At 36.9% G+C, this 25,757-nt stretch overlaps 1 pseudogene; it reads right to left on the reverse strand.

Annotated features, from left to right (window-relative positions):
• Positions 1 to 11,544: 11,544 nt before the first annotated feature.
• Positions 11,545 to 25,757, reverse strand: part of LOC118151180 (prostaglandin E2 receptor EP3 subtype-like) — a 46,221-nt pseudogene continuing 32,008 nt past the window's right edge.

Consider the following 25,757-nt stretch of genomic DNA (forward strand, 5'->3'; position numbering starts at 1 on the left):
AAAAAACTTCCCTGTTTATGTAATAGTATTGGTTCTTTATAATTATTTTAAACTTTAAAATTTTCCCTACATTTACTGAATCATTTGTTTCTATGTTTTAAAGTATATTTCTTGGCTAGGCGTGGTGGTGCATGCCTGTAATCCCAGCAATTTGGGAGGCCAAGGAGGGCAAATCACTTGAGGTCAGGAGTTCGAGTCCAGACTGACCAACACAATAAAACCCTGTCTCTACTAAAAATGCAAAAATTAGCTGGGCATGGTGGCACGCACCTGTAATCCCAGCTACTCAGCAGGTTGAGGCAGGAGAATCGCTTGAACCCGGGAGGTGGAGGTTGCAGTAAGCAGAGATTGCACTACTGCACTGCAGCCTGGGTGACAAAGTGAGACACTGTCTCCCAAAAAATAAAAATAACATAAATAAATAAAGTATGCATCTCTTGGTTATAAAACTTAACATATATACATATAATAGGTTTGATATATATCATGTGATTGGGTTGAATTCATTCATATTAATGTCAGCGGACCCCTGAGGTGCCTGAGAACTGTTGACTATTGTCACATTTACACAGAAATATTCCAAAGACAATGTACAAACTGAGACAAGAGATAAACATCAAGATGTACAAATTTTTCAAGTTTATATACCTATGGATAGGTTGTGTTCTGAATTCATTTAGTGATAGTAATAGAATTAGAGTTTGGAGATGCTGAGATTTTGTTTCCTTGCACAAATGTTTTGCACTATTTTAATCAGTTCTGTGGAAATCAGAGAGCAGTCAGTTGAGGAGAAAACTGGTGAATGAATAAAATATCAAATGCACCAAATAGATTTCACCTTTTAGCAACAAAGGATGGAAAAATCAAAAAGAGGGTTGCAAGAATTTTTCTTTCTGGAAGACAAAATGTGCTCCACTCTGAAACTGCATTGGATTTTCCCAGAAGAAGCTACAGCAAATTTCAAATTTCAAAATTAAGCAGGGAGAGATATAATCAGAATAGCTTCACTGATGACAAATCATCTGCCCTAGGTCCTGAATTTTCTACAGTCTCTCAGGAGTCCCTCTGTAACTAGAAAGCACAAGTACCTTCTGCTTTTCAGTAAGCATCCTACCAACTTACAAGTCAGGGAGGAAGTGAAAAGGAAAAACAAAAAAAGAAACAAAACCAATAGAGCCAAAAGAGATGCATCCTTAGCAACCCAAATTGTGATAAACCCTTGGCATTAGCAAAAACCGCAGGCCTGTGTAGAAGTGGAAGTGCAGTCCTTCTGTACAGCATCTGCTGCCATGCAACCAACAGTCTCTCCACTGCCAAAGTGGTCCGGGATCAAACAAGGAAGGATCTAAATGTTTGCAGTCATGTGCACGTGCCTAAATTGGACATATGGACCTTCACATTTTTTTGCTGAGAATCTTGTTTGCTTAATCTAATCAGTGCTCTTAGAAAAGCTGCCTCACCACTGCTCCCCAGAATTATTTCTGGTGGTTTGAAAATGTCCAGTAATAGAGTCAAAGCCTTTCTTCCATGAGGCTTTAAACAAACCCTCAAAGATAAACTTGAAGCTTCTGAAACTAATCACAGTAGTAATTATTTGCTCAGAAATTATGCAATGATTATATTCTAACCCCAAATCAGGTGTGAACCCCAGGTTTATTTATCACTAACTCTTGTGGATTTGGTCAAGTGGCTTATCTTCCATGAATCCCAGTTTTCTCATCTGGAAAGTGCTAATAACACCTACCTGTGTCATTGATAAGATAATTTGATAACATATGAAAAGTGTAGATGCTCATAAAATGGCATCTGCCACTATTGTCATTATCACCAATTCAAGCTTCTTTAAAATTTTGTTAGTATTCATATGTCCCTGAAAGCATTCTCTTTCCATTTCTGGGAGTTTGGTTACTTAACATTCTTTACTATTAAGAAGCTCATTTTAAAGCAGGTATGGTCAAAATGAGTGAATAATTCAAGAAGGAAGAAGACAGGGGATCTAGAGAAAGAGATCTCAATTACAAAAAAGAGGCAAAAGGATGAATAGCAGAAAAAACCAGAAAAATGTCAGACTCCCAAAGTGGGTAAAAATTATCAGATAGGTTTGGGCACTTGGAAGACTTAAGATTTAGCCATGATCCCAAAGCAAAGTTATGCAAATTTAAACCTTGATAAGTTTGTAACTCTAGAAAAAAGAGAAGTGTATTCAAGAAAAGAATCACAGTACTACTGATTCATCAGTGAAGGATATTTTCATTATAATAAAAATGCAAACATTGAATGTTGAGTGAAGAAAAGTCAATTATAAGTATAATGGGAGAATGGGTGGGGAGACAGATAAATCCAGCAAAATAGAAAATCAACATATAATGTCTATAAACTTGATTAAGCATAAGATAACAATATATTTAAAATTATGGTGGTACATTTTGCTAGAAAAAGCAGTGAAAAAATAAGCTGAAAGGAGTAGCCACTGGATAGCGGGTGCTGTAGGGGTAGGGTTAGAATGAGGACTGTGAGTTTCATGCATGATAAGCCTTTCAGCACTATTTGACTTTTTAAAGAGATGCACATAATATTTTAATAAAAATTTATGAAAACAACTTAAGAAAAGAAATACACATTTGAAGTATGACAGATCCCTCTCTCTTTCTCTCTCTCTCCACACACACACACAAATAAGCACAAGTGTATAAAATCTAGGTAACTTACTCTTTGTTACAATAGTTCCTTAGCCATAGATAAATAAATATCCATCATTTATCAACTAAAGGCATAGGATTTAGTAGTCAGGATGAGGAATAAAGCAAAGGGAGGCATAGAATCTTAGTAAATGGGAGGCATGGTTCCTGTATTCAAGGATTTTGCAATTTTGTTCAGAAAAGAAAATCAATCTCTTTCAGGAGAGAGAGTGGGAACCTGAAATTTCTTGTTGGAGGAAATAAAGAATCTACACTTTTGAGTCTTGCTATTTTTGTCTCCTAGAGGTTTCCTGTGAGCTGTTTTCTAGGACTCAGAAGAAAAAACCTTGTCTGTGTTTAGCTGACAAGACTCCCTTCATGACATTTCCAGAGAAAAAGTAGAATCATGGTTTTTCCGTTAGAAGATACCACATAGAAATATCAACCCTTATTTTACAGATAAGGTACTAAGCCTAAAAGAAGCTGTGTATTTTTCCCAAGATCGCACATCCTGCCTCAAGAACCAGTCTTCTAATGCCACTTGTGTGCTCTAGTAAATGTGCAATTGCCCAATACTAAACTGGGAAGGGGGTACTAAACTTGAGATGAGAACAATCATAATTAATTCTCTAATATTGTTCCATCCATTAATGGAATGAAGATTAAAGTGACACTAACCACTTTCAGGTTTCTTTACTGGATGCAAAGGCTTATACCTGTAACCCCAGAACTTTGGGAGGCCAAGGAAGGAGGATCGCTTAAGGCCAGGAGTTTAAGACCAGCCTGGGTAACATAGTGATACCTGTCTCTAAAAACAATAAAACTTTTTTTTTAAAGTAAGTCTAGTGAGATGTCCCATTCCTGTAGTCCCAGCTACTGGGAAAGCTGAGGTGGGAAGATCACCTAAGCCCAGGAGGCTGAGGTTGCAATGAGTTATGATCACACTATGGCACTCCAGCCTTAGGGACAGAGTAAGACCCCCATCTCTTAAAAACGAGAAGTGTCAGGGGAGATCCAAGATGGCTTAATAAGAACAGCTCCAGAGTGCAGTTCCCAGTGAGAACAGCACAGAGGGTGAGTGCTCACTGCATTTCCAAACAAGTTTTCACTGCCCACACACCAGGAGATTTACAGGCTGAAAAGTGCCAAGAGTTTTCAGCCCGGCAGTTTCAGCCAGTGCTGTGTCGGCACACAGAACTCACACAAGTCTGGGAAGCCATTTTGACTGGCACCTGGAATGCCTGGGAGACAGAGCTGCCCATTCAATGCAAAGGGAAGGGGCTGAGACAGGGAGCCAGGTGACCTTGCTCAGCAGGTGACACCTCCACAAAACAAGCAATATAAAACGCTCTGGATTGAGAGTTTTACAGCAAGTGCAGCTGGACCCAGGACTGTCAGTGGGGGGAAGGGTGTCCCCCACTACTAAGGCAGTCCCCCACTACTGAGGCAGTCCATCACTACCAAGGCAGTACACACAGGAGCTGGGCAGAGCTGGCAGCAGCTCAGCAACACTTCTATTGGCAGATTGTGACTAGACTACTCAGTGCAGGGCAGGGCATCTATGAAAAAAGGCAGCAGCATGACAGGAACGTATAAATAAAGCCGACCTTCCTAGGACAGAGCACCTGGGAAAAGAGGCAGTTATGAGTTCAGCTGCAACAGACTTAAAGGTTCCTGCCCAGCAGCTCCGCAGGCAACAGTGGAGCTCCCAGCACAGCACTTGAGTTCCTATAAGGGACAGACTGTCTCCTGAAGCAACTCCCCCACCCCCATATACCCAAAGAGATGCCTCATAAAGGAGAGAGCTCAGGCCGACATCTGGCAGGTACACTTCTGGGAGGAGGTTAGCAGAGGAAGAAACCAGTGACAACCTTTGCTGTTCTGCAGCCCCCACAGGCAATCCCCAGGTGAGCAGGGTCTGGAGTAAACCTCCAGCAGTCTTGCAGCAGAGGGGCCAGACTGTTAGAAGGAAAACTAAAAAGCAGAAAGAAATAGCTTTAACATCAACAAAAAGTACGTCCACTCAGAGATCCCATCCGAAAATCACCATCTACAAAGACCACAGGTAGATAAAGCCACTAAGATAAGAAAAACCAGCAGCAAAAGGATGAAAACCCCAAAAACCAGAATGCCTCTCCTCCTCCAAGGGATCACAACTCCTCACCAGCTAGGGATCAAAGATGGATGGAGAATGAATCTGATGCATTGACAGAAACAGGCTTCAGAAGGTGGGTAATAACAAACTTCTCAGAGCTAAAACATGTGCTACCCTAATGCAAAGAAACTAAGAACATAGAAAAAAGGTTAGATGAGATAAAACTAGAATCAACAGCTTAGAGAAGAATATAAATGACTTGATGGAGCTGAAAAACACAGCATGAGAATTCCGTGAAACATGCACAAGTTTCAATAACCAAATCAACCAAGCAGAAGAAAAGATATCAGAGATTGAAGATCAACTGAATGAAATAAAACAAGAAGGCAAGAATAGAGAAAAAAGAGTGAAAAGAAATGAACAAAACCTGCAAGAAATACGGGATTATGTGAAAAGACCTACTCTACATTTGACAGGTGTACCTGAATGTGATGGAGAGAATGAATCCAAGCTGGAGAACACTCTTCAGGATATGATCCAAGAGAACTTCCCCAACCTAGCAAGGCAGGCCAACATTCAAGTCCAGGAAATACAGAGAACACCATAAAGATATTCCTCAAGAAGAACAACCCCAAGGCGCATAATCATCAGATTCACCAGGATTGAAATGAAAGAAAAAATGCTAAGGGCAGCCAGAGAGAAAGATCAGTTTACCCAAAAATGGAAGCCCATCAGACTCACAATGGATATCTCAGCAGAGATATATCTTGGATAGTTCGACCATTGTGGAAGACAGTGTTGTGCTTCCTCAAGGACCTAGAAATAGAAATTCCATTTGACCCAGCAATCCCGTTACTGGGTATATACTCAAAGGATTATAAATCATTCTATTATAAAAACACATTCATATATATGTTTGTAGCAGCACTGTTTACAATAGCAAAGACCTGGAACCAACCCAAATGCCCATCGACGATAGACTAGAGAAGGAATGGAATAGTATGCAGCCCTAAAAAATGATGAGTTCATGTCCTTTGCAGGAACATAAATGAATCTGAAAACCATCATTCTCAGCAAACTGACACAAGAACAGAAAATCAAACACCCCATGTTCTCACTCATAGGCTGGTATTAAACAATGAGAACACATGGACACAGGGAGGGGAGCATCACACACTGAGGTCTGTTGGGGAGGGCCAAAGGAGGGACAGCAGGGGGGTGGGGAGATCAGGGTCAGGGAAGTATAGCACAGGGCGAAATGCCAGAAGTAGGTGATGGGGAGATGGAGGCAGCAAACCATGTTGCCCTGTGTGTTCCTATGCAACAATCCTGCATGATCTGCACATGTACCCCAGAACCTAAAATACAATTAAAAAAAAAAGCATAGGCAACAAAAGCAAAAATGAACTAACAGTATTGCATCAAACTAAAAGTCTGATGCACAGAAAAAAATAATAATAACAGTGAAGAGACAACATACAAAATGAGAGAACATATTTGGAAACAATACATCTGGTAAGGGCTTAATATCCAAAATGTATGAGAAACTCAAATGACTCAGTAACAAAAAACGAGTAACATAATTTTACATATATACATAGTGTTAGTCCTTGTTGTGCTCCTATATAGAAATAGCTGAGGCTGAATAATTTATAGTAAACACCTTTATTTGGTTCATGGTTCTGAAGACTGTATGAGAAGCATGATGCCATCATCTGCTTCTGTTGAGAGCTTCAGAGAACCTCCAATCATGGCAGAAGGCAAAGGGGATGCGGGCATGTCATGTGGCAAGAGAGGGAGCAAGAGATGAGGTGAGGTGTCATGCTTTTTGAAACACCAGCTCTCATGTGAACTAATGAAGTAAGAAATCACTCATTACCCTGAAATGGCATCAAGCCGTTCATGAAGGATCCACCCTCACGATCCAAACACCTCCCACTGGGCCTCACCTCCAACATTGGGAGTCTAATTTCAACATGAGATTTGGAGAAGACAAATATCCAAACCATCTATCTGTTTATCTATCTTTCTATCTATCTATGTAGAAATACTATTCCATTATATTTTTATAAATTGTATGTTTTCAGTCATTCCACAATTGTTTGGGGAGAGATTAGTTCCAGTACTTCCCATGGATACCAAAATCTATGGATACTCAAGCACCTGATATAAAATAGTGTGCCATTTGCATATAATCTATGTGCATCCTCCCATATACTTTAAATCATCTTTAGATTACTGAAAACATCTATCATTATGTATATAGTTCTTATACTGTATTTTCAGGGAATAATGGCAAAAAAAAGTCTGTACATCTTCAATACAGATGCAGCTTTTTTGGTTCATTTGTTTAGTTTTTGGTATTTTTGATCTGTGATTGCTTGAATCCATGGATTTATAATCTACAGATACAAAGGCCCAATTGTATATATTTATTTGTATATAATGTAGATAGATAAAGTTAAATATTATTCAGACTTTAAGAAGGAAATCCCATTCTTTGTGACAAAATGAATGAACCTGGAGTATATTTTTAAGTAAAATAAGCCAGGTGCAAAAAGATAAACACTGCATTATCTCTGTTATATATGGAATTTAAAACAGTTAAACTCATGAAAGTAGAAAGTAGAATGGTGGGTGCCTGGGGCTATAGGATGAGGGAATGTGGAGATGTTGATCACAAAGTACAGAGTTTTTGTCATGCAAAATCAATAATTTCTGGAGACCTAAGATACAGCATGGTTGCCTATAGTTAATAATACTGTATCATATACATAAAATTGGCTAGCACAGATCTTAAGTGTTCTTATCATGCACACAAAAATGGTAAACTATGTGAAGTGACAAATATGTTAATAAATTTGATTGTAGTAATCATTTCACTATATATATGTGAGATATATGTGTATGTCTATATGTATACACATATACATGTGTATACCTACATCAAGTAATCACATTATGCAGATTACAGTTTTTATTTGTCATGCACCTCAATAAACTTTAGAAAAAATGTTATGTGATTAGTTTACAACTTAAAAAAAAAGTGTCCTTATTTTCATTATCTCACTTAATATTGAAACAATCTTACACTGATAAGAAAATTCAAGTTTATTCAGAGAAGTTTAATAAATTGTCAAGGGAAAATAACCAGTAAATAACAAATCAAATAATTGGACCAAGGTGTTCTGTCTGATTCCTTGTCCAGTGTAAACCATTTTCTCTTTTATTATGACACACAAAACTTTAGGGAGCACTTTTGTAAAATGACTGTATTTGAAAAATACTTTAAAATATTTTTAATTACATATGGCCAAAATAAATGAATTAGTTCAGCTTTGAATTATTAATAGTTTGAATGAATAGTCACAGGAATATTCAATATGGACACAGTGGGAGAAAATCTGGGACAGGGATAAGAGTCATGAATATTTAATTAGAGCTGCCCAACCTTTAAGTCAATGATTACTCTTGGTGATATACCAATATTATTTCTCCAAAATATTTCAAGTAAAAATCCATTCTGTCCCCTTAATTCTTAAAATAAAAATGTTGGGCAAAAAATTTAAATAGTCAAGAAATGTTGAAAATAACAAAGGGCAATTCCTTTTCCTCTAAAAACAGCTCTTCATGGATCTTCTAAGAAGAATCCAATTCATGGACTACTGCCGACTCATTAAAATCAACTTGTAATATCATGCACATAATGTATATCTATCCAATTCATGCATGCACATCCAGAATGTAGGATATTTTGGTATCAAAGTGCTATTTATGATTGACAAATACATCAATGCTCTAAGGTTTCATTTCCATCTTCTTCAATAAGGCAAGATAAATGAAAAAATGCATGTCATTCATTGCTCTGCACTTTTCTCTTTAGAGAAATGCAAACTATAAACATCACTAAGACATTCTACTAATAGCTTTAAAGGTTGGCTTACAGCATTATTAATTATACATTTGTAAGAAGGTCTGTGAGTGCATGCTTTGCATTCTTATTCAAAGATTCAATCAATAAGGTCATCCCTGCCACTTGCATTCTGAACAGCAATGCATAAATTTAGTGCCTGTAGAAGTATAAATAGATGTGTCTATAAATATAGCCTAGTATCATAAAGTTACATTTTAATCATGTAGCTTTTCTTGTGTATAGGAAATTGTATTTCTCCAGGGAGGTGGGTAGATGACTTTTGTGTTGATTTTTAAATAACTACATTATAAATCTCTCTTGCTGGGCCAGCACAAGGCAAAACTAAAACAGCCTCTTTATTGTAAGGCAACTGCATCATGGATGACTTGTAATATATTGTTAAAATTGGGTCTTTCACTTTCAACCTGTTTTGGGGTGGGTAACCTATATTGCTCCCCTCAGATTAAATTGTGTTATTCCTTATCATCACATGACAGCAACTTTAAAAAAAAAAATCACTACAGTTTCTTATAATAATTCTACTCCAATTACATTGCTTTACTATTATGGGCATGTAGTCAGATGTCTAGGGATTTTGGCATTCACCGGGAAGTAGTTACATTGACTTGGTTCCAGTTTTCAGCTTGAACTTCCCAATCAAACATGGAAACCTCTGCAGTTCCTTAAATCACAGAGACTCACAAAAAGATTTCTTAACCTGTGTGCGTAAATGCCCAGGAGGTCTATAGATAGACTTTGGCAGGTCTGTACAATTTCTGACACTGTGCAGAAATCCTCTTTACTTTTTGTGGGAGTACCACATACCTTTCATCAGTTTCTCAAAAGGGTCATTGATCCTAAAATGATTAATAACCACTATTCTTTCTAATTAAATATAATTTAAAATGGCCTCAACTGTGGATTTCAGAATTATTTTCTCTCAGTGTTCTTTGCAAAATCAGATTCAAATAACCTTGTATGTTATATTTAAAGCTTTCTTTTAAAAATTGTGTAAGAATATTATGCATGAACACTGATTCTCCAGTCTTTTTTGTACTTGGTCTCAGAAACTTACAGTTAACAGATTAGTTTCCTCATTTTAATTGCATTTTTTGGGTCAGATTTTGGTTTTGGTGCGTGCTTAAATTCATCTTCCCATTTTATACAAACAATAGGTGTCAGTAGTGTCAGCTAAAGAGATCATGACTTGAACTCTGCTATCAAAATGCATGATAATAACTCTAGACCTGAGGAATTGAAGACTGCCAAGAACTCAGAAAGGCAAAGGCTTGTCAAGAGATGTTGCCCAATATTTGTCCTTTGATAAAAATTATCTTTCAGCTAAAATGAAGCTTCTGCAGCTTTGTTATACAGACTATGCAAACATCTAATTTAAAATAAGAGTTTGATGAATTAGTTTTCTCTTACTGAGAGAATTGCCTGGAAATGTGTACTTAATGATGTAGTTACAAGATATTTTTTAAAGGTCTTTGGAGAAAAGGATTCACTTTAGGTATCACTTTGAGGGACATATAAATCCTAAGGCCTCTTATCAAAAATGAGAATAGAGATTGGAGGCATCAGTAAAAAGATGATACTTTCTAAGAAATTGTACCTACTCATCTGTGAATAGGTTTATGTGACTATGGAGCCTGGCCAGGGCCTGTGGTGATCCAGGCATTGTTGTAGTGATAGCATCACATTTTTGTGCAGTCAGACACAAGTTGGCATTCTAGTACCTGCTGCCTCGAGAAATGCCAGAACAGAGCCTATCTGTACCAAGGCCCCACAGGTGGCCTCATCCCACAAGTCCTTGGGTACACAGCACTGTTTAGTGGCCATGGCCCTTTATCTTAAGAAGAGGTTCCAACTGAGGGCAATTATATCTCCCATAGTACATTTGGCAATGTCTGTGAATATTTTTGATTGTCACAACTAGAGAGGCATTGCTGGCATCTCATGGGTAGAAGTCAGGCACACTGCTAAATAACCTACAATGCATAGGACAGCCCTTATGACAAAGAATTACCTGTCCCATGTGTTAGTAGTGCCAGTGTTGAAAAAGCCTGCCCTAAGGCCATGCCACTTCGATCACCTTGAGAGGTTATATAGGTAAGTTCTATTTAGACTCACACCACCCACAGGGTCACTAAAGTTTAGTCCATTTGACAGATGTGGAAATTGTAATGCTTTAAACAGAATGAAGTGAAAAAATATCCTACAATGTCCTTCCTTTACAGGTTCATACCTATTTCTTTCCCCAAAATGTGTATTAAATGTCACCTTTTGCAGGAATATTTTGTATGTTGACATCATGTTTCCATGTATTCTCATGATACCATGTGCTTATTCTAATTGCAGCTCTGATTATTTTCTGTCTCCCTACTAGGTTATAAATTCATTGAGAGCTTGCTGTTTTTATTAATCCTTGGGTCTTAGTACCTACCAGAGCTTGACACATAATACATAGGCAATAAATATATGTTGAAGGAAAAAGCAAGCCTGGAGAACTGGCTTAGATTCTCTGTGACAACATCCATCCAGACTGGATTTACTCGAGGATATTACTAGCAAGCACACTGGCCCTTAGGACATTTGGCCCCATGCCCTCTGAGGACATGAAACTGGGGAATGTCTCACTCCATGGCCTGTAGGTTTACCAAGCACAATGGTGGAAATTTCGGGTCAGCCATACTTATAGTAGTCATACTGAATTTTAAATTTAATTTATGCATTTATTTTAACAAAATAATAATTGTACATATTCACAAGGTACATAGCAATGTTTCAGTATGTATAATGTATAGTGATTAGATCAGGGTACTTAGCGTATCAACATCATCTCAAACATTTATCCTTTCTTTGTGTAGGGAACATTCAATATCCTCCCTTTAGCTATTTGAAATCATATATTAGCATTAACTGTAGTCATTCTACAGCAGCATAGCACACTAGAACTTATTTCTCTTATCTAGCTGTGATTTTTGTATACTTCAACAAATCTCTGCCTATCCTGAAACACTACAGAATGAAGATTGTAGAGATAGTAAGATCTGGTCCTAAGGCTAGAACCCCAATGTGACAGGAACCAGGGACAGAATTCTCCCTAAATACCTTTTCTCAGGAAGTAAGAGAGATACTTTTAAGGACCTTGGCTGCATCTACATTTGACAGAACGTCTCTCTTTATTGAAGAAGGAAGACCAACAGTGACCTCAATAAGTACATGAACAAGTAACTGAGGGGGCCCAGCATTCATATCCACCAAGGCTCAGCTCACACCCACACTCAGGTACAAGTCAATTAAAGGGTTGCACTATGAGCAAGGACAATTCTTATTTTGGCTGCCTGTAGATTACACCAAAATTCACCAGAAATCAGAATGACTAAGCTTAGAATAATTTATAAATGTACTTTGTGTTAAGAACAATAACCTTGGGATTATAAAATAAATAAGCTTTATGTCAAAAATGGGAAAAGAGCAAATCTCAGATTTATAGTAAATCAACAATAATTTGATGTATACATAACAAATACATGGTTTAATTTATGGAATATAAAACAAAATGATCTAATTTTTCCAGATAGCATGGAGCTATTGCATTACGTTGTGCTATTATTTGACAAAGCACATCAAATAAGATTTCAGCAAAATAGTTAACATAGTTATAAGTAATATATTCCTGACATGAGTTGACATCAGGAAAACAACACAGGAACATTTCAGAACATTCAACGTTATTTTCCATTGACAAACATGACATAAATAACCTATGCTTATTAAATACACAGACTAGCCATGACTTGAATGCCCACAAAAGTCTAATGTACTTTTCATAGGCTCTTTTATTTTTTGTTGCCACAATATTGAAGACCAGCCTTTAAAACATGCTAGAAGATATATTTAAACACACTGAAGATAACTACACAGAAAGCTTTACACAGACGTGATAAAAGAGACTTTTCCATTAAATCAAGTATATAGGGATGGATACTGAGGAGGAGAGGTGGAGAAGACTATGCTTTCAGTACTGAGCTTTACAATATGGATTAAAGTGCCAATGATTTCAACTCCCCCTTAGGCACATTATGTAAATAGTACTTACATTCATTTGTTACAAACAGATCACAATAATCAGTGCTTGTTTTCATTGGTTTGCTCAAACAGGCTTATACTATTTGTACAAAAACACTTGATAAAGAGAAGGAGAAGGGAAACTATTTTTTTCTCTTTCAAGTAAGAGTTGGGAAGAAAGAGAGTTCAGCAGTCAATAAGGGCCTGAGCGAACTTATCATTTGCTTTTACAGACAAGACCCCTGGCCACTCAGGACTTTCTCCTACTGATTCTCAAGTACACAAAGACAAATGCAGTCAGTCCCTTGATCTCTTTGCTTCCAGGGCCTACCCCAAAATGATGAAGGTTAACAGGTTGAAAAGGGACAGGTTTTCCATCATATCTTTTTCTACGTTCTCTACCCCACCCACCTAAGTATCCTTTCAGAAGGAGAAAGAACACAGAAGTGTATTAGTAAATCACATGCATTTCACCCTGCTTCACATTACAGTTTTGATTTCTACAGACATGGAAAACTGTATAAGGAAACTATTTGAATTATTATTAAAGTTTGGTGATTGGCTGTTTTTGCCTAGACATTTGGTTCACTTTAATTAAAGGATCAAAATATTCAAATTCTGAAGCATTTAACAAATAGTATTGAAGAAACAGTACTTCAGTACTAAAAAGTTATGAATGACAATAACTTGAAAAGTGGAATTATCTCCAAAATGCCCAAAAAAGCATGAAAAGGCTGATTTGTTTCTGATGGTGATCTCCTTCCTTCTTATCTTTACTTCTATAATAAATTCTTCAATAAAGCAGACTTACTACAAAACAGATTCCAATCTGTTTCACCCATTAGGGTGTATTAAAAATATGAAGTTATTATCCTCTTAGAAACAATCCCAGCTTCACCAATAGGAAATATGCCTGTTACTTCCTATTGAAAGAATGGATAAGCACAGTAGAGTCAAGGGGACTAGGAGAAAATAGTGTAATTTCAAATGAAGAAATATGTAATCTAGTAGACATTTGCATTGCTTATTACATGAAACAAATTGATACAAAGTTTCTGAAAAAAGATAATGTTTATTCTCAGTAAAGAAAATGTGTGACATATAAATGAATGTGATACATATCTGATTGAATTGTATTTCTTTTTTTAATTTATTTTTACTTTTTAATTAATTTATTTTTTTTTGAGATGGAGTTTCACTCTTGTTACCCAGGCTGGAGTGCAGTGGCACCATCTTGGCTCACTGCAACCTCCGCCTCCTGGGTTCAGGCAATTCTCCTGCCTCAGCCTCCCGAGTAGCTGGGATTACAGGCACACACCACCATGCCCAGCTAATTTTTCATATTTTTTAGTAAAGATGGGGTTTCACCATGTTGACCAGGATGGTCTCAATCTCTTGACCTCGTGATCCACCCACCTCGGCCTCCGAAAGTGCTGGGATAACAGGCGTGAGCCACCGTGCCCGGCCTGAATTGTATTTCTAAAGAATCATAATACAGTCTGCTTATGGTATCATAATGTAATGATATATGACTAAACTTGTATAAATTATAACCCTTAAATAGACTCTTCATTTTAGGAATTATGAAACAGAGAATATATCAAATAAAATATTTTCTCTAATTCTCCTATCGTCATCACCACCTGGTTAGTTTCCTTATAATACTGAACTGATGTCAGCTTCTTAACAAACATGTATGTGAGTTTGAGTGGATTATTGAATTTTGTAAATTGGCTGTATCATAACCTATGTCATGAACATCACAGACATCTGTCACTCTGTGTCAGCATTTTATTGCAACTCAGAGAACAGTCTTATGGACTAAGCCACAGTTGCACAATTCTGTAGTTTTTAGACCTCAGTTTTAACAGATTTTGAGATATATATACATATAAAACAAGCAATAAATAAGCAGCTGTGAAAATTTGTCATTGTTGATGGCTTACACTTGTTATATAGACAAAAAATAGAAATTTTAATTATTCAAATTAAGCCTTTTCTGTTTGCAATAATAAATACTCTGTAGTCTCCTTGTGTTATTCACCTCCTAGAATCTGGTATATTGCAGGAGGAGCTTTTGGGATTAAATTACAAAAAGAAATAGATATTATGTATGCATAAAATTTCAAAGAATGGAAGTTTTCTATTTTCTTTTTCTGAGTTGATCTCAACCAAAAGAACTATTAAATAATTGTTGATGTGGAGAAGGTTGAAAGCTGATTACTAATTTGGGGTCAAAAAGAACAAATTATAAAAAGCATTGTATAAATAAAAAGCCTAATCTACTAGAAAATGCAATGTTAGAATACTGCCACAGTTATCTCATTATTAAAATACTGTTTGTTAATTTTTAGTCTGTCTGTCACTCAATAAGGATCTTCCATAGTTAACTTACATAAGGTTTCACAATTATTTTCTGCAATACAGTAAAGAGATATTTTATAAAATAAAGAAGTGTAAGTAGAAATATATGTATACTCAATATTTCAGACTAGTTTAAATCTGGTATGATTAAACACTTACATTTACCTGCAATATCTTGGGACACATAGAGCACTAGGTTAATTTGGTAAATACTGAGATAACTCATTTTGTTTCTTCAACTTCAAGATATTTTTAAGACATTCACTATATCTATTTTATTTGAAAAATAAACTTCTCATTAAATAATGTGTGATCATTCTCTTCTATGACTCAGCATAGTATATAAATTCATTGTTTGGAAAATCAGCACTGTTTTGTAAAATTGACACTTGCTAATTTTACATATATTTCTACATACATTCCATATAGAAATATTTACATATATTCCATTTGCTTACTTCTTCCCACATGGTTTTCTTGGCCTTTAATTGTCTTTTAACCAATACTTCAAAGTTCAAGGAATTGTCATAATCTATACATGCATTTTTTCTGATTAGACTTATGTATGTAAGAGTGAACTTGAAGGTCAATAAAATTAAACTTAGACACGTCTTTCTGCTGTGACTACATATGTCCTCTTTCTAACCACTACTCTAGTCTCTGTACATCTCTGAAACCGAACCTCAACAACCATGAAAAGGCTGAAATCATTTGGGATTTTCATTACTTATCAGGTTTCCCCAGACTAACAAATGCCTAGCTAACAAAACGCACATGTCGTTTACATAATTTCTCTCTTTTCCACCTCCCTTTCAAGCTTATTATAAAACAAAACAAAACAAAAATACCTGCCATTCATCCCTTTCTAAAACATAACCCCTGGGCAGGAATTTATTTTGCAGTTAAGAATAAGCTTCAGGCTTTTTGCCTTTCTGTATTTTTTGTGGTTTGATGAAAAGTGATATTCTTTTGATAGTAATCTCCATTACCATTTGGAAGTATCAGTCTCCTAAATTATTAGTATAAATAAAGCACTTTGTGGTACAGCAATATGACACTACATCCTTGAAGATAAATTCAAATTCTGTAATTAAATAAGTGAAAATAATTCACTTTATCAGCCTGATTGACTGTAATGGCATGAAGCACTTTAATCACAGGATATGTGCCTTGCCAATGTGCACTCAGTTTTGGCAAACTTCTGCTCATTGGCTCACTGAATGAATATTTATTGGACAATTTCTATATTCCAGGTGTTATACGAGGTGCTAGAAGAAATCATGCTCACGCCACTCAAATTCACAGTGCCTGATTAGAACTTGGGGTCACAGGACCACCCAAGAGGTAAAGCCTCTTTATTATGACATTTAAATGCATTTTTGAAAAAACTAGGTAGTTTTATGTTATAATCCATGAGGTGACCGATGGGATAATCCAATTCTATGGCATGGAGAGGTTTTAGTATAGACTATCACTTTTTCCAAAATTTACATTAGTAGAACCATCCTGAATCATATAAGCACCCTCAGTAGATTTTGTCTTCGAATTCAATTTAGCATGTCATTTAAAATGATTAGTACTGATTGGCATAGGCTGGTGTATACATTAATCAGACAGACATATTGTACCTATGGAAATTAATTATTTACCAAATGACCACTAAACACACACAAATGCAGTTACTACAAAAAGAATAAATAAATCTCAATCTTTTAAAAAGCTAGAAAAGCAGTACAAGGAACTGCAAATGAAAATCTTCACAATAAAAAGTTAATAGATTTACAAAATGAATGCACCAAAGAATATGGCAAGCATTGTGTAGGCCTAACTTACAGGAGTGCTGTTTGGTGGGGAGACTTTTTTAAGAAGTGCAATTCCCAAAACTAAATGTAGTGATCTACATGTGTACAACTAAGTCAAGCTTAGCTATAGAGGTTTGTGGACTGTAGGAAAAACATTTTAGTAATAAATATTCGAATAGGGCCACTTTGAGGACCAGGCAGAAGAAGAGCTGTGAGGGGTCAATGTTATTAATTTTATTATATAAATAGGCCAAACTGTGGAAAGTATTCATTGAATCTTCAAATATTTATTTGTTTTGGGATCAGTATTGGAATTTAAAAAGTCAAAAGACTAGATAACACTTTTGGTGAAAAAATCAAGGGAAATATATATTCAGACCACCTATAGTTAGTGCTCAAATTGGTCCTTACATAGCATTCTGAAGAACTGCTTTATGACTCTCATAGTTAGTTTCATGAATCTTCCTCAGGCTTATAGGAAAGTAAAATATAGGCAAAAGGAAGGATAATCAGCAAGTTGGGTAGTCACAAACTCCATATTTCAAACAAATGGAATTGGCTCTTACTCACACAAAGAGTAAACCTAATTATCAATCCAACTAAAACTTTGTAAGGTTAGGAGCTAATTTGCTAGATTGAGCAATATTTAAATAACATAATCAATGAATATTATAAATATATTATATATTTTTAACCCTAATTAAACTTTTTTTTATTGTAAGGAGGAAAAAAGTGACAGAAAAAAAGCAAAAGAGGCAATGAAAGAGAACACAGCAGTATTTCTGAAGAAAAACACACTACTATCCCTTGTCTTTAATAATATATGTGGTTAAATTCTGCAAGGATTCAGTGTACTGGAATGTCAACCATCCCTGCCCCCCCAATAGACCAAGATCATTTATAAAAAATGTTTTCATCACATAATTAATCACATATTCAGCTACAAATGGCAGACTCAACCAAAACACTAGACTGTTATTAATATATTTTCTCTTGTTTGTGTTTCACTACTTTTGGCACATAGGGGATTTTCCATGCTTCTAAGACCATTTAGCTTTATACTAAAAATTCCACTCAATGCATAAACAGTGGCATGCCAGAGATGCCTAAATTCACAGTAAGGTTTAGCGATATTTGTTACCAAAAGCTGTGCACATGCAAGTTAAGTGTTTTTTTTTTCATGATTCTGCCTGTATTATTTCATTAGATAATGAGATAGGCTGCCCTTTCTGTCTATCATTAGAGCAGCTGGAGACAGCATTTGCTACCTGGCAAAACTTTTGAAGAAGGATCTTTCTTAACAGCAGATAAACCCAAGGATCTAAGATCTGGTTCAGTGAAGCCAGGTGAACAGCTATTAAGAAGAAGTTGCATTCTTTCTGCTTCTCCGTGTGTGTCTTGCAGTGTTCAACTGATGTCTGATTGAAGATCATTTTTAACATCATTATCTAAGAAAGGGGGACAAATAATTGTTTCAAAGATTAGTTAATGTCATATGCATCCCCTCCACACAGTACTTTGCACATAGTCGGTTTTCAATAATTGGTTGTTGGATTGAAATGATTAATTCAATATACTCAGAGATCAGAGTCCTGAATTATACATGACATTCCTAGGTATTTTCCCACACTTGTGGCTATTCAACATGATGTAGCTCTCTAAAACATGCATGTCTTCAGGCTCCTGGTTCTTGGAATTTAAGAAGCTTGAAAATAACACATCTCAAAATAAGCCAAAGTCATGGCTCATTGCAGAAAACACAAGTTCACCTAAAGGAGAGCCAACACTTACTTCAACAACAACCAAAATATGCTAACCTTAAATTTTTGGTAGTTCTTTTTTTTTTTTTTTTTTACTTTAACCTTTTATTTTAACAAATTTTAAAATATCAATAATAATTATATTGCATGTTAACCTAGATAATGTCTGTTTATAAAAAACAACTAATTTCCCCCACCCCGCCTCCCCAAAATGTGCAAAGAGTGGTATTGCATTACATTTGTACAATCTCTTTAATATTTGGCAAGAGAGTAGACAGTTGCATTCCCATATCTACTTCTGGATTCACTCTAACTAAAAAACTTACTAAAGAAAAAGTAGAAGCAAGAAATGGGGAAAATAATATTGTTGTTATTATTATTATTACTGCCATTGACATTTTCAGAATCCTTACTTTTTACCAGATCAGGTGCCGAGTGCTTTATATGCATTTAATAAACAACATGCAATAGGTAGTATTGCCACTTCCTTCTCACATTTGCAGAACCCAAGATTTAATGAGGTGAAATATGTGAGTCAGACTTAAACCCAAGTTTACTAACACCATATAATGTACAGTATTTAACTTTTCTTTACCCCCTCCAACATACACTAGAATGTAAACTCCACAATGGCAGGAATTTGGGACTATTTTTTCCACAAGTGCCTAGATCAATATGTAGCAGGTAGCAGATGTTCAATAAGTATTAGAGACAACAAATTTTTATAGTTTAAAGAACATATTTTACAGCATATAAATGACAGTATATGAGTTATATAATATGTATTTGTGAGAGAACAAATTTTTATATTTGAAGAAATATACAACACTTAAATGACAGTACATGAGTTATATAATATGTATTCATATTTGAATGAAAAATGCTCTTATGGTTATGAAAAATGTTCAAACTTAGTAATCATCAGAAAACATTTAAATTACAACAAAATACAAAGCCATTTTATACTGGCTCAATTAATCAAAATGAAGAAATGTGACTGTACTCTTCCTGAGGATGCGGAATAAGGTGAGGACTCTCTCTCTCTCCTTTTTTTTTTTTTTTTTTTGGAGATGCTCTCAGGTCACTGCAACCTCTGCCTTCCAGGTTCAAGTGATTCTTCTGCCTCAGCCTCCTGAATAGCTGGGACTGCAGATGTGCACCACCACATCCAGCTAATTTTTGTATTTTTAGTAGAGATGGGGTTTCACCATGTTGGCCAGGATAGTCTCAATCTCCTAACCTCGTGATCCACCCACCTTCGCCTTCCAAAGTGCTGGGATTACAGGCATGAGCCACCACACCTGGCGGGAGAGGACTGTTTTACACATTACTAGTGAGCGTATAAACTGGAACAACCACCTTAGAAAACAAATTGGCACTATTTCACTTGCTATTTCCCAGCGATACTACTCCTAGGAATATACTGTCCAGAATACCTGCACCAAGAGTTGTGTATATGACCGTTTCATATGAGCTTTGTTCATAATGGCAAAAAAGCAGGAACAACTTAAACATGGGTTCACATTCACAAGCAAAGAAAAGAGCTGACTTTAGACTGGGTGCAGTGGCCCACACCTGTAATCCCAGCACTTTGGGAGGCCAAGGCAGATGGATCACCTGAGGTCAGGAGTTTGAGACCAGCCTGGTCAACATGGTGAAACCCCATCTCTACTAAAAAAATTCAAAATTAGCTGGGTGTGGTGGCAGGCACCTGTAATCACAGCTACTCTGGAGGCTGAGGCAGGAGAATTGCTTAAATCCAGGAGGCCAAGGTTGCAGTGAGCCAAGATCTCACCATTGCACTCCAGCCTGGGCAGCAAGGGCAAAACTCCATCTCAGCAAAAAAAAAAAAAAAAAAAAAGAAAAAAGAAAAGAGCTGACTTTGTAACTGGCTCCTACATTTACCATTCTAGACCTATACAGCTATTGAGTACTTGACATGTGGCCAAAGCACATTGCAATGTTAGATTATATTGATTATATAATGGAATAATATTTCTATAGATTGAATTAAATAAAATATATTATTCAAATTAATGTCACTTGTTACTTTTGACTTTTAAAAAATGCAGCTACTAGGAAACTTTACATTATGAGTGGCTTGTGTTTTTTTTGCTCACAGTACATTTCTATTGAAGTTAATCTCTCTCTCATGGGCTTGCACTTATCTCTATGTACTGCCCTCAGTTCACATAACTTAAATCGAATTCAACATCTCTGCACATCCAAAACATTCCTAACCACTTAACTACAATTCCAATGATGGCACTTTCTTAAACCCACCCTGACTCAACATCTCAGAGTCTGTGAACTCTTCTTTCCCTCTCCTCTGCAATGCCTTTTGCTCTTGCTGCATTTGCATCCTTGTTCAGGTCTTCCTCTCATTTGAATTATGGTAATAACAGACACCCAGATGGTGCATGTGTGGGCTGCATGTTTGTGCCTCCCTTCCAACTATATGTGGAAGCCCAACCCTTAATGTAATGGTATTAGGAGGTGAGGCCTTTGGGAGGTAATTAGGTTTAGATAAAGTCATGAGGGTGGAGCTTTCATGATAGGATTATTATCCTTATAAGAAGAGGGAGAAGAACCCATAAGTCTCTCCTTCAGTCACTTGGGGCACAGCAAGAAGACAGAGGTCTGGAAGCCAGGAAAAGAGCCTTCACCAGAAACTGAATCTGTGGGCATTTTGATCTTAGAATCTTCAGCTTCCTGAACTGTCAGAAATAAATGTCTGCTATTTAAGCCAAGTAGACTAAGGCAGTGTATATGGATATCTGCCCATCACAGGTGCAGATCCAATCCCAGCTGTGATCAAATCCTCTCCAACTAAAAAATCATCAATGTCTTCCCATTGTCCACCAAAAAGAAATTCAAAGCCCTCTACAATATTCTCCAAACTATTCTTTCCAGCCTTGTCTCCCACAAACATCAAAGGGATGCTAGAACATCCCTTTATTCTTTCCTCACTTTTGGCCTTTATTCTTTCTATTTTCTACCCCTGGAACACTTTTAATCCTAGCATTCATTTCTACCTTCGAGACTTCCATGTCTTTCAGGACCATCTGAGTCTTTCCTGATCATTCCAAACCACTGTCCTCTGAAGGGCTACAATTGTGTGTGTGTGTGTGTCTGTGTGTGTAAGATATAAACACACATTTGTAGTAGACAGACAATACTAGCAGGCATCCACATGTCCCTCAAAAACTTGGATGTATGGGGGAAGAAAAGGTGGGACTCTAAGAGTTAAAGTGGACATAACATTGACATGTAGGAACCCAGCTCCAAGGTTACTAACCTTGACTGCAAGCAAATGAACAAAGTATTGACATATCTGAAATTGATTTGCTCTGGGAAAAAGGATACTTAGCCATCAGGTTTGAGTATTTTCCACTCTTGTTGGCAAAATGGACTACTATTGTGAGCCAAAAGATGTAATTGACTATATTAGCTTGAAGTAAGTAAATATTTGATTCTTTTAATTCCCCATTTTCTGCGTCTTTTGCCAGCAAGCTGATACTGACTGGTCCCAGTGTTGCTACGTCAATACAAAAAGAGAGCTGGGTCACAGGATTTCTGGTATTGCCAATTCTGCTCATGTAATCTCAATTTTATTTTTAAAATACAGGTATATAACAACAAAAAAACAGGTAGAGCAGGTTAAGCAGACAGGCAAGAGAGGAAATACGTACAACAAAATTCTTACAAGACCCTGTGACATTGGTCTTCAGCCATTTTTTTTGTCTTATTTAGTCAGTTTTTATTCTTAAACTGATCCCTAACAGAGGGGATGGGAATTTCCAGTTTTGGCTTATAAGGCAAATTCATGCTCGGGCTTGACTCATGGTTTTTGGCCAAATTGCCCCCTAAACCCAAACAAAATTATTGTTCTATAAAGAAATAACAAGAGGAGAATAGGTAGAAAAGCAGTAGATAGCCAAATGTTCTAACTCTGTAATTTTTTTTGTTTTCATTTTGTTTTTTTGTTTTGTTTTTTGAGACAGGGTCTCATTCCATAACCAAGGCTGGAGTGCAGTGGCACAATCATAGTTCACTGTAGTCTTGAACTCCTGGGCTCAAATGATCCTCCTGTCTCTGCCTCTCAAGATGTTGGAATTACAGGTATATGCCACCACACTCAACGAATATTTTTAATTTTTGTAGAGATGGGGTCTACTATGTTAACTAGGCTGATCTGAAACTTCTGGTTTCAAGCAATCCTCCTGTGTAATTTCTTTCACAGAAATTTTTCCAAATGATTTATTTAATAAAAGAAAATAGCAATAAAAGCAAATAAATAAATGTTCAGAGGAGCATTATATATACTAACAAGAAATTATAAACACATACATCTCTAACATCAGGTGTAAAGCTTAATAAAACAACAATTCATAAATAGTATATATAAGTATTAAGTGAAAAAAACAGACGATAAGATACTTTTACATATAAAGTTTTGTTGTTATAATTATATTATTAAAAATATGCAGACTTGTGGAAGGCAATGGAATTATTGCTATTTAACCATAATTTACTGTTAATCAATAGCATTAATTTAATTTTAAAACTGTATGTACATAGGCTGAGTGTGGTGGTGCATGCCTGTAATTTCAGCACTTTGGGAGGTCAAGCCAGGTGGATCCTGAGCCCAGGAGTTTGAGACCAGCCTCGGCAACATGGTGAAATCCTGTCTACTAAAAACTCAAAAATTAGCTGGGCATGATGATGTGTGCCTGTAATCCTAGCTACTTGAAAGGCTGAGGCAGGAGATTACTTGAACCCAGGAGGCAGAGGTTGCAGTGAGCCGAGATTGTGCCACTGTATTCCAGCCTGGACAACAGAGTGAGACTTGGTCTCAAAAATATATATATATGTGCATATAAAAACATTTCAAATGGTGTTAATAATGAAAGTCTTTTATACACAGAAAGCAGATGATTATTCCCTTCTTTGATAAATAACGGATTATTATACACTGAATTTATTTAAAATATATTTATATTAATATATTCTGAAGCTGGCTGGCTTATCAGCCTATGAGCTGAATACTACCTCCCATCATAGTAGGCAGAATAATGCCCCTCCCACCACACACACAGATATCCATTTCTTGGTCCCCAGAATCTGTGCATATGTTACCACACAAGGCAAAAAGGACTCAACAGATGTGATTAAGGTAAAGGACCCAGAAGTGGGAAGATAAATTCTGGATTATCTAAGTGGACATAGTGTAAAAACAAGGGTCCTGAAAATCAGAGAACTTTCTCCAGCTGTGGCCAGAGGGAGACATGACTACAGAAGAATGGTTAGAAATACACAGTGTCTCCAGCTTTGGAGGTGGAGAAAGGGAGCCAGGAGGTCAGGAATGAGGATGGCCTCTTCTACATACTGAAAAAGGCAAGGAAACACTTTTCCCTCAGAGTCTCAAAAAGTAATGCAGCCCTGTGACACCTTTACTTTAGCCCAGTGAGATCTATCAGACTTCTAATTTACAGAACAGTTAGAGAAACATGTGTTGCTCTTGAGCCACTGACATGGTTGAGCTCTGTGTCCCTACAGTCTCATGTCAAATGCTAATCCTCAGTGTTGGAGGAGGGGACTGGTGGTGACTGGAACATGGGAGCAGACTTCCCCCTTGCTATTCTTATGACAGTGAGTGACCTCTCATGAGATCTGCTTGTTTAAAAGTGTGTAGCCCTGGCTGGGTGCAGTGGCTCACAGCTGTAATCCTAGCACTTTGGGAGGCTGAGGCAGGCAGATCACGAGGTCAGGAGTTTGAGACCAGCCTGGCCAACATTGTGAAACCCTGTCTCTACTAAAGGTACAAAACATTAGCCAGGCGTAATGGTGCACACCTGTAATCCCTGCTACTTGGAAGGCTGAGGCAGGAGAATTGCTTGAACCTGGGAGGTGGAGGTTGCAGTGAGTTGAGATCGCTCCATTGTACTCCAGCCTGGGTGACCAGGTGAGACTCCACCACAGAAAAAAAAAGTATGTTGCACTTTCCTCTCTGCTCTCTCTCCTGCTCTGCCATGCAAAGATGTGTCTGCTTCCCCTTCACCTTCCACCATTTTCACAAGTTTCTTGAGGCCTCTCCAGCCACGCTTCCTGTAAGGCCAGCAGAACCATGCATTTTTGAGACAGTCTTGCTCTGTCACCCAGGCTGGAGTGCAGTGGTGCAATCTTGGCTCACTGCAACCTTCATTTCCCGGGTTCAAGCCATTCTCGTGCCTCAGACTCCCAAGTAGCTGGGACCACAGGCACTTGCCACCAGACCTGGCTAGTTGATTTATTTTTAGTAGAGACGAGGTTGCACCATGTTGGCCAGGCTGGTCTGGAACTCCTGGGTTCAGGGAATCCACCTGCTTCCACCTCCCAAAATATTGGGATTACAGGCATAAGCCACTGCTCCTGGCCCCAGGTAGTTCTTTATATCAAGTCTCAGGTGAACTAATACAGCCACCAAGCTTATAATAATTTGTTATAGCAGCAGTAGAAAACAAATATACCCACACACTAAGCTCTCAACCAATGTTAAGAGGAATGGAAGGAATGAGCTTGAAAACGATTTTCTCATACTCACACATAAAATAGCCTGGGAAGCTTGTTTAGATTTTTCACTTTCTTAGGAAACTTAAAAATAAGGTAAAAGTAAACTTCATTCTAACTCCTATCCAAATTATCTCAATTTCTAAATTTACAACATGCAAAAACGAATGCCTGTATTCTAGTGGCATCAGTTAGATGTCAATGTGTTTGACTAAAAGGTATAAAATTAATATTTTCAACTCAGTTGGCTTTATGCAAAAAAAGCTTATTAATCCCTTCCCCTCTTTTTGTAAACTATTAGAAAAGTTTTGCTTCTCTCTTTCAGCCCTTTACCCCACCCAATGGTTAAATATATTTGACCACTTACCATCCTCTAGAGAGTATTCTGGGCCTGGTCTAGAATTATGTAAAAACTCACTTAAATTATATTTTTATTTTCTTTATAAAATAAAGAATTAGTCTAATTTTTTGCGATCAGAAAAATTCATGAAATTACTTATTAAAATGAGATTTTAGTCATTT

Source organism: Callithrix jacchus, chromosome 15 (genome assembly GCF_049354715.1).
Source record: "Callithrix jacchus isolate 240 chromosome 15, calJac240_pri, whole genome shotgun sequence".
Lineage (NCBI taxonomy): Eukaryota > Metazoa > Chordata > Mammalia > Primates > Cebidae > Callithrix > Callithrix jacchus.